Source organism: Callorhinus ursinus, unplaced genomic scaffold (assembly GCF_003265705.2).
Source record: "Callorhinus ursinus isolate GAN/ISIS: 27379988/994484 unplaced genomic scaffold, GSC_fseal_2.0 scaffold10, whole genome shotgun sequence".
In the NCBI taxonomy this organism is placed as follows: Eukaryota; Metazoa; Chordata; class Mammalia; order Carnivora; family Otariidae; genus Callorhinus; species Callorhinus ursinus.
Window position 1 is genome coordinate 29,771,672 of NW_027397072.1, and position 12,051 is coordinate 29,783,722.

At 36.7% G+C, this 12,051-nt stretch overlaps 2 long non-coding RNA genes across 3 annotated transcripts in view; one reads left to right on the forward strand and one right to left on the reverse strand.

The window, feature by feature from the left end:
• LOC141373495 (uncharacterized) overlaps positions 1-4,608 on the forward strand; it is a 110,119-nt gene extending 105,511 nt beyond the window's left edge. The window contains exon 4 of the long non-coding RNA XR_012379556.1: positions 4,544-4,608. This is a non-coding gene — a long non-coding RNA (uncharacterized lncRNA). The remainder of the gene's footprint in view (positions 1-4,543) is intronic.
• Positions 1-11,355, reverse strand: part of LOC141373494 (uncharacterized) — a 37,976-nt gene extending 26,621 nt beyond the window's left edge. The window contains exons 1-5 of one of the 2 annotated variants that reach the window (XR_012379554.1): positions 11,295-11,355; positions 8,983-9,146; positions 8,841-8,894; positions 7,931-7,991; positions 2,255-2,328 (exon numbers count right to left, since the gene is read on the reverse strand). This is a non-coding gene — a long non-coding RNA (uncharacterized lncRNA). The remainder of the gene's footprint in view (positions 1-2,254; positions 2,329-7,930; positions 7,992-8,840; positions 8,895-8,982; positions 9,147-11,294) is intronic. The other variant, XR_012379555.1, reaches the window with a different exon arrangement.
• Positions 11,356-12,051: the final 696 nt, after the last annotated feature.

Sequence of the window (12,051 nt, forward strand, 5' to 3'; positions counted from 1 at the left end):
CCTGTTTCCATTTTTCAGCTTTGTCTCCTTCCTGAGCTTTGTTTGCATACTCCTGTTAGAAAGTGAAAGTCTCTTCAGCATGAACTTTCACCCTAGCTCTTCAGCAGTGGTAGTTGTCAGGCAGTGAAAGATATCATGAGATTTTCTTTGCCAGAAGATTGGAGGTGACAGGGCTAAATCAAGTCCTCTCCACTAGGGCTTAGGCAGGAGGCTCTACCAGTATAGAGAACCATACCTCCCAACTATGTGGAAAAAGAGTAATTCTACCCTACCTAGACATTTCTCTCAGACAACTGGTATCAGCAGGCAAAGTATTTCTTTTGGGGACTGCATAGTATAAGAAGATAGCTTGGTTCTTCTCTCTGTGTTAGCTCAAGTGTTTCACGTAAGTGAGCTATGAGGGAGAGATTTTCACTATGGGTTTTGCCACAGATGCAGAACCACACTGAAAGGACTGGGTCCTCAGTCATCTTGCATTGACAACAGTGGTGCCCTGACCTTGCATCTTGTCGTCAGTGAATCCGAAGCCTCAGATGTCGCATTTGGGATCTTTTCCACCTTTTTCAGTTTTAGGGTAGACTTAGTTTAGTAATTCAGTGCCCCAACAGAAGGGAAGTCATGGTGATATATGCTCAGGGCATTTCACCTGTTGATGTTAATCTTCATTGTTTTGGTAAGTCTTGCTACCAAAACATTTTTTTTTACAAAAATGTTTTACGACATTATTTACAAAAACTTCTTTTTGTAAAATATTCAAACATTTGAGAACTACACAATGGACTTTGGGAAAATTGCTACAATCTCACATCCCATTCTACTCCACCCATCCCAGTCCCAAATCACCATCAGTGATTTGGTATGATTTTTCTTCAGTCTCTCTTTCTGTGTAGATACTAATATGATAAGTATAAAATTTATAGTCAAAATCCTAAACAAATTCTCTTCATTTTTATAATGAGTTCATACCTGGCTCTGAAATCCCAGCTTACTTAATGTGAACATATTACTCAGATCAATTTCAGGATTTCTTGCAATCCAATACAGTGATTTCTTGATGGCTTCAGGTTTATGAATCAGTTACATTCTAGATTCATATTCATTTCCAGGATTTTCCTCTATATCTACCTGTTCTCTTACTTTATATTCTTAAAGCCTGCTGCCAAATAGGGTTAGTAAGTGTATTAGTCAGGGTTCTCTGGAGAAACAGAACCAATAGAATATATAGAGAGATACATAAGAGAATATTTATTATAGAAATTTGTTCATGCAGTTATGAGGCAGAGAAGTTCCATGATCCGACATCTACTAGCTAGAAAGCCTGAGAAACTGGTGGTGCAACTCAATCCAAGTCTAAAGGCCTAAGAATTAGGGGGCTGATGGTGGAAGTCCCAGGCTGAGTACAAAAATCTGAGAAGCAAGAGGGCAAGAGAAGATGGATGTCTCCGCTCAAGCAGAGAGAGCAAATTTGCCTTTCCTTCATCTTTTTGTTCTAATCAGGCCTTCAACAGACTGGATGATGGCCACCCACACTGGGGAGGACCATCTGCTTCATTTAGTTCACCAACTGAAATATTAATCTCTTCTAGAAACATCTTCACAGACACACTCAGAAATAATATTTTTACCAGCTATTTGGGCATCTTGTAGCCCAGTCAAGTTGATGCAGAAAATTAAAGATTCCAATAAGAAAAAAGAGATCATTTTTAGACTTGGGCCATTGTTAGGACTCTACAGATACACCCCTCCCATCTGTGCCCACACTTCCTAGAGCTTCCTCAAGCTTTCAGACCAGCTGGTGTTTCCTGGAGTAGGGCTTCTTGGAGATTTCCACCACATATGCTATCTATGACCTGGGATGTTCTCTTCTCACCACTACTATGCGGTTATGATTTTCCCCTCACCTTATACTTCATATATTTGCAGGTCTCCTGACCCTACCCCTCCACTACTTCTACATCCCACTAGGACAATTTGATTTTGCCCATTCTTTTTGGAAGTCAGAAGAAATGCTCTCCTCTCTCCCACTTCTGCTATCTCCACATGCCGCACAGCCATTTCTTCTGCTCTTCATACCTTACAGTCTGGAGTACTCCAACTAACTTCCTACCTGAAGAATTATACAGATTTTCCTAATCTTAGATCTTTATTTCTTCTCAAAAAACAAGGGAAATCTGGTTTTCTTCTCTCCTTCCTCCCATTGTGTACATGGCATGGAGAGGGGGTGTTGGAAGGCAGAGAAAAGCAACCCACTTACTTCATTTTATCTCAGTTCTTCCTCCTCTTCCTGCCAAATTCAGCCAAGCTTTGCAAATGTGTCTTCATTTTCCACTAGGAAAGAACAACAAAACTAGCAGGTGTCATAACAAATTATTGTTATCAAAGTATTAGTCTACCACAAATTAAAACCTTTCATAGCAATAAAGCATATCAACATTTTATTGTTGAACACCCAGATGGGCTGGCCTCCTGTGGATATTAGCTTTTTTCTTCACTCACCTTGAACTAAACATTGCATGGAACATACTTACACTAAAAAACTGTTCGTTTATATCTTAAATCCAAATTCAGCTGGGTATCCTGTATGGTACCTGGCTTGTCTACGTCAATCCCATTCAAAAAGGCTGGTCAGCCTCCTGATCTGTCTGCCTTCTCAATAATCAGCACCTTCCCCCCCAGCATAAAACATCTCTGAATGCCAGTCTTTCTTTCATATGGCTCTGCCCTCCTCAGGATACTGGTTTGGTAATTCATCATTAGTTTGTATGTTTGTTTGTTTTTCAGTACCTTAAAGCAGATTTTTAAAATATATTTGATTTGTTATCTATGAGTTCGCTGAAAGAGTTGACATGAATTGCCCACCGTATCTGACAATAGTAAGTCTTCATGTTTATCTCTGAACCTGTCATCTACTGTGGTCCACAAGATGTTGAAGTGTTTGGTTGTTACTCAGGTGATATTGGAAGTTTTATTTTTGACCTAATTGACCACTCTGGATGCAATGTGAGGTTGTGGGCCTACCCCCCCACAAGACCCTGTGCTGGCTATTGAACACTTCAGTTGAGGGGATGTACCTCCTAGGACCTAGTCTGTGTGACAGTCAAAGGGATGATCACCTCCGGACTACTTCCAACAACTCAACTGAGCACTGATGTTTCAAAGACCAAGCACCGAGAGCTGCCTGGGTGGCTCAGTTGGTTAAGTGTCCAACTCTTGGTTTCAGTTCAGGTAATGAGCTCAAGGTCATGGGATCGAGCCCCATGCAGGCAGGCTCCAAGTTCAGCACAGAGTCTGCTTGAGATTCTCTCTCTCCCTCTCCATCTGCCCTTCCCTCCTGCACTCTTGCACGCATGTGTGTGCTCTCTCTCTCCAAAATAAATACAAAAATCTTAAAAAAATATAGAAACTCTGCTTGGGATTCTCCTTCTTCCTCTGCCCCTCTAGCTCATGTACTCTCTCTCAAATAAATAAATAAAATCTTAAAAACACAAAACAAAAACAAATACCAAGCATAGAACACAGTTTTGGTGCCCAGAATAATCAATAAAACCTCTCTCTCTCCCATCCCACAATGTTTCAGGAATAGTGAGAATCTGGGGGCTCCTCCATTTTCTGGCAAAGTATGAATTTTTCCTGTAAGGCTCTGACCTGCTCTAGCCAGACCTAAATCTTCAAGCTCCACCCATATACTTCATAAAATGGCTCCATCCAGACATAGGATACAGTTGAGGTGGGCAGTCTCCCACCTTATATATCCTTCCACAAAGGTTAGGCTTTCAGTTTGCGGAAATAAAAGAACATGCTGTTATAAAGCCATGTTCAGTTTCCAGAGTTGCACCCTGCAGACTTCTGTCTGGTGCCTATAAACTGGTAACATTCCAAGGGTATGTTTTAACCACAGCTTATTTGCAAGGAGATCATATTTTACATACTGTGTTACGTTTGATTTACTATCTCTGTGAAATCCTCTTGGGCAAGCACATATAGTCCAATCATGTTCCTTTAAATATGTGCCACTGTGTTCAATTGCATTAATATATCACGGTTTATTTATCATTATTTTAAAATTCAAAAGTAACAAAACTTTTTTTTACAGTCTTGGGGGAAAATAGCCTAACTACATATATTTAATTTAATGAAGTAATGTAAGTGAGAGAATGGAGATTTTTTAGCTCCACCCCTCAAACTAATATCTGGGTATATTTAAGCATTGGCAGCTCAGAGATGGCTTCATCAACATTCATCCTAAAATTACATCCTGGCCATATAGCAAATCTGCACTGGCTACATAGGTCTGGGAACTTGACAATTGCTCATTATTGCTTACCTTGTCCCTAATCACCCCCCCCTTTCTCGTTACCCATGGGCTGCTCTAAGATGTTATGATCCCTTTTAAGCTTGCTTTCCCAGCTCTTCACCGTTTAAGTCATAACATCGCTATGTGCTCCACTGAGAAAATAGAGGTATTTGAGTAGAATTTTCCTTACCTCACCTTACTAGAACCTCTGCTGACCTAAAACATTCTCATCCTTTCTCTTTCTCCTAGCATCTCATCTCACACAAAGATATTTCTCTTCTCTACCCGGACTCCACAAGATGATCAGATGTCATGTGAGTACCCAAATAAGAATATATTTGGTACCCAGGGGATTAAACCACATGAAAGTTTAACATGTGTGCCTGGCCTCCAAGGTATGAAAGAGAAGGAGAGTACAGTGAAAGGAAAAAAGGGGGGAGGGGTAATGTACAATATATTAATAATACAACAACTAAAACACTGAGCTTCATGATGTTGCAGACTGACAAAAGTTACAAAACAATATTTTGAGTAAATATTCAATCATAGCTCCCAATGTGTATTGACACTTAACATTCCAGACAATGTTGTGTGATATTAGCAGTAATTTTTAAAATGGAAACAATAGGGGGACTTCACAAACAGCAGAAAAAAACCCAAGTCTTAATTCTCAAGCCTGAGTCAGATTAATAAACATATAAATTTTATATTATGGAGATTAAAATAATCTTTATAGGGTTAAAGAAAATAGGCACTAGATAGAAGGAAAGATATGGAATCATAAGCTTAAACAAATAGCATTCATTCTTTTCAAGTACATCAAAATACATCTTTATTTTTCCCAATGTATATTACCCATTTTTATCATAAATCAGTTTTCTGGTCTGACAATTATTATTTTATGTTCCCTTTGGGCCATTAGCCACTCACTAATGACTGTCAATGGTCATTATTATTATGCTATTAGAGAAAAAATATCTCCTTTTTATAATCACTTGTTTCAATTTATTAAAGAGTACTTTTCCTTTTCAATTAGGACATTTATGATGTAGAATATTTTTAAATAATATTGATGATCCAAATAAAGCACAGGTAAACATTTTGCAAATTTTAATCAGACATCACAAGATCATATGTATTTTTGAGTATTCAAACTATATATTACAATCTTTACATAGTAAAGGACTGGATTTCACTGAAGTATTAGGTATTTAATAACTGGAATATTCCATTTGAACAGGTAAAATTATGAGTTATAAACAATTTGAGCAAAGGGTACTCCTTATAAAAGTTTTAAGTTTATTCAGTGACTGCCTGGACAAAAAATAAGTTATTTTCTCATGTCTTGAACAGTTCGTAAAGAAATCTTTTTGCAGATGCTTAGGGAACCTGTATAAGGAGTCATTTGGGCTCACTGGTCAAGAAACAGAGCTTCAAAATTAGGCAGACCTGGATTCTAATCCCAACCAGACCACTTGTGCACTATATAACATTTGATAGATTATCCAAATTACTTAAATTAATTATTTAATTTTTTAAATATCTTTAGAGACCTTCTGGTTTCCCATACATACACAGCAATGAGAATACCCACTTCATAGCATTGCTGTTGAGAAGATTAAATGAGCACATGTAAACCACACAGCTTCGCATAGAATTCCTTCAATAAATGGTCATTACTATGATTAGCATAATAATTATTTAAACTGATGTCATTTGTATATACTTTGTTTACATTTTCTTCAAAAGTTTGTTTAAAATTAAAGGCATTTCTTGAAATATTAAATATGCTGAAATTTGCTACATTTACCAATCTCACTTGGATAATGAAAATTTGTAAGTTCATTCATTTTTTTTAATCTTGCATTGCTATGGAAAAAATACTGTACTATAGAAGCAGAGACCTCAGGAAACCTCAGAAGTTAGTAAGAGGTATAGGGAGCTAGTAGCACCTTAGGATAGTTCAAGCCATGGCGATGCTGAGGGTACATTCATTTGGAGGCAATTATGTTTCCTCTCATTTTGTTTTACTTTTTCACACTGCCATCCCTGGAAACAGAAAGAGCTAATAAGGCTTTTTAAATGGCTGGTGCTGGTAAGTGGTCAAATATTTGGAGGCCAAGGGTCTTTAATCACCTAAGTGCTTTTCAATGAATACTGATGTGACAAAGGTTCATATTTAATTGATTCCAAAGTGACTTTATGCTAAGTAATGGTTCGCTAAAGAATTTGAAATCGTAGCTACTCCCAATTAAAAAGTATACATCTTCTATGTCAGAGTTGTTACCAGATATGTCAGAGCAAGTCACCGGGTCACTGAGATTCTGCTGACAGAAGTAGTAAATATAAGCATGTCTGTGTGCACTTGTGCAGCAGGAAAGATGAAGGAGGAGGAACTTCCAATTATTTTAAATTTGTCTTATAAATATAAGTGAATTTCCCTCAAAGGTCTCTAAAAGACACAGCTAGTAGAACTGATCAAAATATGACATTTTGAGAACTGAATACAAAAACACCAGAGTCATCTAAGTTCGCCAATTACCGGGGCTGGAAATACATGTTTTGTTGCAACAAAATGAATCCCAACAAGGCTTGTGTAGATCTCTAATTTTGCTAGAGGGCACATCTATATTTCAGATATTCGTAAGTATTTCTTCTACTATTAGAACTTTTTTATTATTGCAAGAGCTAATGTAACTCTAAGAAGCTCGGTGAGCATTAATGTAGAAAATTACCATCCCCTCACATCGACTTATCACTACGATCATTATTCTAACTAGAAGCATGCTAGAACAGTTTGAAAGCCAAAAGAGAGTAATCGTTGATTTAAATCACTGGTCTTATTACCTATTAACAGAAACCACCAACAGAAGTTGATTTTTAGGAGAATCAGAACAGCTGGAAAGAAAGATAAGGGGAAAGAAGCTTGTGTTGAAATCCTATTTTCACTGAGCCCTTCTGTGAAGTTTAAAGAGAAGGATGCTATACTCTGTAAAGACATTTTAATTCTACTTTCATAAAGGTGGAAGAGAGCACTTACAATACCATTTCTTTAACAAACACTTTATTTATGATAAATATTAACTTCAGGCACTGTTGCCAAGAAAGCATTCACACAGGTGATGCATTACTGTTGCATTAAGCAAAGTTAAGAGATTTTAATTGTCTCGGGTAATAATGGATCCGAATTAGCTTGAATCACATACCTGTTGCATATTTCCCAGCTAATTATTGCTTTGATAATTACAGTAAAGAAAGTTTCTCCCCTCACCTCCACACACGCATGTAACCCAAACACAGACAATAGAGCATAAATATACATACCAGAAGCACACTACTATATCTAAAAACTTTGGTTTTGCTGTTTACAGATGAGTTTAGTAGCTTTTGAAATGCATTCTTGTAAAAAAAAGACGAATATTCAAACCAACCAACTGGCAAATCGTATTGTGAGGACTGAATGTATATAGCAAGAAAGTGGTCAAGTTGTTTAGTGTCCTTAAATTTTCTACCTATTAAGAAAAAAGGTAAATGGGAATTTGGCTAGTTGACTCGTATAAAATCAGTATCTCTGTTAAGAAAAATGTTTTTATTTCATTCTATTTAATATACGAGTTTCATAGACTTAAAACATACTTGACAATATTTTGAGCACTGCAGAGAGTACCAAAGATACCAACCCTCAAGAACCTCATACCTGTTGAGAAAAGAAAAAAGAAAAATAATGCAATAATTGAAGCACAATAGAAACTATGATATTCATGCACCAAAATGATTGCAAATGTCTCACAATTAGAAACAAGAAAGGCTACCTTTGAGTAAAATTTGAGTATTTAGGAGTCTGTGAAGAGAAAGCTAGGTTCAAACAGTTCCTTGAAGATTTAGGATTAGGGACTCAGCAAGAAAGGATGACATACTTCCTTCCTTCAAAATTACTACATTCGTAGAATATTTTCCATTTTCCCATCAAACTTACATTCACAATATTAGTATAAACTAGAATCAATATACTCTTGACATTTGAAAAAGATGTACTGGAGGACTTTTGATCCTCGAATCACAAACACTTCACTATCCTAAAAATTTCCCCATAAAATAAAATTGATTAAATATCTTAAGTTGCCCTTTCTAACTCTTGGTAAGATTTACTATATAGAGAAGAAAACTCTGGGGCTGGGTATAGGAAGGGGGGGGGCGAGATTCTCTTCTTAGCTCAAAGAGAATGGGACCCATTCACACAGTAACCTCAGTGAGATAACAACTGGCTTTTGGGGGGTGCTTAAGAATTCAAGAAAATCTCTAAGTCCCAAGGGCTTACTATATAAACCAAAGTGAGGACATTTACTTTGGGTACACCTAAATCATGTCTAGAGCTCTTTAAAAAGACAAATGCTTTTACTCCCTTCTGGACATTCTGAGGAAGACCAAGGCATCTGCATTTTTTAAAATATCCTATATGATTCTAATGTTCAGCTAGTGGAACCACAGAACCACCTACTAGAAAAAGTTGCCTGACCAAAATGTTTCAGTAAGTCATATTAAAAACCTGTGAGTAATTAATTCCACTCCAACATGTCAGAATTTCCTCCCATAAGTATTTCTGAAACACAAAAAAATAAATTTTAATGTCTGCATTGAGATATTTACTTGATTATCAAAATAAGGACACTAAAATACCAAAAGCTTACCAAAGAAGAGTGTGAAAAAAATGCAGAATCTTCAGAGTTATGATGGCTTTGTGAAAAACATGATTTCCGTCTTTAAGAACTATTTTGGGTAAACTCTAATGCAGTGTTGTAGAACTTGCACTTTAGAGAGAGAATGCAGCTTTCTATTTCCATTTATTCATCATCTGTAATCATATAATGAACAAAATCTGGTCACAGAAGAGACTTTCAAAAGAATAAGATAACTTGGGGGAAATTGTAAGTTTATCTCTTTAAGCTAACCTCTTTTAAAAAATCAAATTGTTCCTCCTTATATAATATTATAGAAGTTGACCTATTAAGTGCCCAAATCCTGCCAATCTGAATGACGCTGATATTCCCTCTGTGTTTATCTTCAAGAAAATCGCTTTATAAAAAAACATGCTGCTGATTCTCTGAAAAATGAAAATCTCTTTCACTGGAAATATTAGCACAAGAAATTTCTCAAAAGGCTACAAAATTTTACTTGAAAATAAAAGATATATTTTCAAGGCACCTGGGTGCCAGTCAGTTAAGTGTCTGACTCTTGATCTCAGCTCAGGTCTTGATCTCACAGTCATGAGCTCAAGCCCTGCTATGGGCTCCACACTCAGTGTGAAGCCTACTTAAAAAAAAAAAAAAAGAAAGAAAGATGTATTTTCTTGGAAGGGAATATTGAATATTGAAATTCATCAATTCTTCAAATATTAGTGGATGACATTAACAAAAATTCTAAAACATCTCGAGCATTTTTTATTAAATTGACATATTCGTTCTCTATGGTTGCTGTAATAAATTATCCAAACTTGATGGTTTACATAAACACACATTCATTCTTACACAGTTATAGCGGTAGAGTCGAAAATCAGTTTCACTGGGCTAAAATCAAGGTGTTGGCAAGACCATGCTCCCTGAGAGGCTCTAGGGGAGAATTGCTTTTTCCAGCTTCTAGAACTGCATTCCTGGCATTCCTTTGCTCCTGGGCCCTTGCTTCATCTTCAAAGCCAACAGCATAGCATCTTCAAATCTCTCTCTACTCTACCATCACATGGTGGATATTACTCAAATATCCTTTTGCTTCCATTAAACTCTTGTGATTACATCTAAGGCCTACCTACATCTCAAGGTCATTAATTTAATTATATCTGCAAGGTCCTTCCCCAACCCTTGCCCCTCCCCCACCCCCCCCACCCCCCCCACCCCCGATAAGCTAACATTCACTAATTACAAGAATTAGGACCTGGATATCTTTGAGGGCCATTATTCAGCTAACCAGTGTTGACAAGATAGCTCTTAATCTGAAAGTATAAAAAAGTAGTAACAGATGAAAATTTTTTGAGAAAGGAAAGTAGGGAGGGAAAAAGTGTCTTACTGGATATTAAAATATGACTTAAACCTGCAGTAATTACAGAAAAAAAGGCACCAGTGTAGGCTTCTAGCTGGCCATATTGTATACATGAGAACAGAGTATGTGGCAAAACATCATAAACCAATGAAAAGGAAATCAATTATTTGGAAAATGCAGTTATTTTCTTTTTAAAAAAAAGGCAAATTAGAATATATCATGTGACACCATACCTCAGGATATATTTTAGAAGGTCTAAAAAATTTAAAGATTTTATTTATTTATTTGTCAGAGAGAGAGAGCACAAACAGGAGGAGTGGCAGGCAGAGGGAGAAGCAGGCTGCCTGCTGGGGTCATGACCTGAGCCGAAGGCAGACACGTAACTGACTGAGCCACCCAGGCAACCCTAGAAGGCCTAAAAAAATTTAATCACAAGTGAAAAAAAAAGTGAGATATGTCCAAGGAAAATGATAGGTATTTAACTGATTTAGTTCATTTGTAAGGACCTGCCAAATACAAAGGAAGTGAGAAGACCATAAAAAGTTTGGTCGACTTGGGGAGTGTACAAAAATTCTAAAAGCATATCCAACAAAAATATAAACAAATTTAAGAATCAAGCAATAAATTGGAAAATATTTGCAGTAATATTGTAAGCAACTGGTTAATATTCTTAATATAAAATTGACTTTACATTAATAAGAAAAACATAGAACCAAAATGAGAAAGTGAACAAAAGCCCACTGCTAGAAGAACTATAAATATCTAATAAACATAAAAATATGATTACTCCTGATTAATCAAATAAATGCAAGTTATACTAAGGAATGCTCTTTGTTGCCTATAAAATTGCATTATTTATAAAGAATAAAGCTCATTGTTCTTCACAGTATGTAAGACAAGTGTTTGCAAACACTGTCACAAGACTATAAATTGTTACAAATTCCCCAGAAAGAAATTTGGCACTATATACCTGGTCTTTAAAAAGGTATGTTCCCTTTGATCCTGTAATTCCATCTTCCCATAGTGTATCCTACAGAAATAATCAAAGGTATAAATGGAGACATATGTACAAACATATTCATAGCAATGTTTCTTAAAATAGTTTTCAAAAAGTGAAAGGAAGATACATACTAAAACAGAAGTGGTTGAAGAAGTGATCCATGTGACCAAATAATATACAAATATTAAAAGTTATGTTATAAACATATTTTTAATGACCGGAAAAATACCCACAGTAAAGTGCTAAGTTATTAAAGCAAAATCCTAATTTGGAGATACATATTTTCAAACACAAATGCACACTATATACAGTTCTCAGCATATTGCTGGGCAAACCTTATGTGGACAAGTGAATTGTATTCGGTAAATAAAATTTTAGGGACGCCTGGGTGGCTTAGTCAGTTAAGCATCTGCCTTCAGCTCAGGTCATGATCTCAGGGTCCTGGGATCGAGTCCTGTATTGGGCTCCCTGCTCAGCGGGGAATCCACCTCTCCCTCTCCTTCCGCCCCTCCTCCTGCTTGTGCTCTCTCTCTCTCTCTCTCTCTGACAAATAAATAAAACCTTAAAAAAAATTTTAATGACAAACTGAGATATTGACTATGAAGAGGCAGAGACTAGTAATCAAAGGTAACTGGGGATGAAGGGTGTCTCCTTAGTTGGGGCAGTCATGAGAGGCCTCTATGAGGCCTCATTTAACCTGAGACAGGAAAGAAGGAAGGGAGGGAGG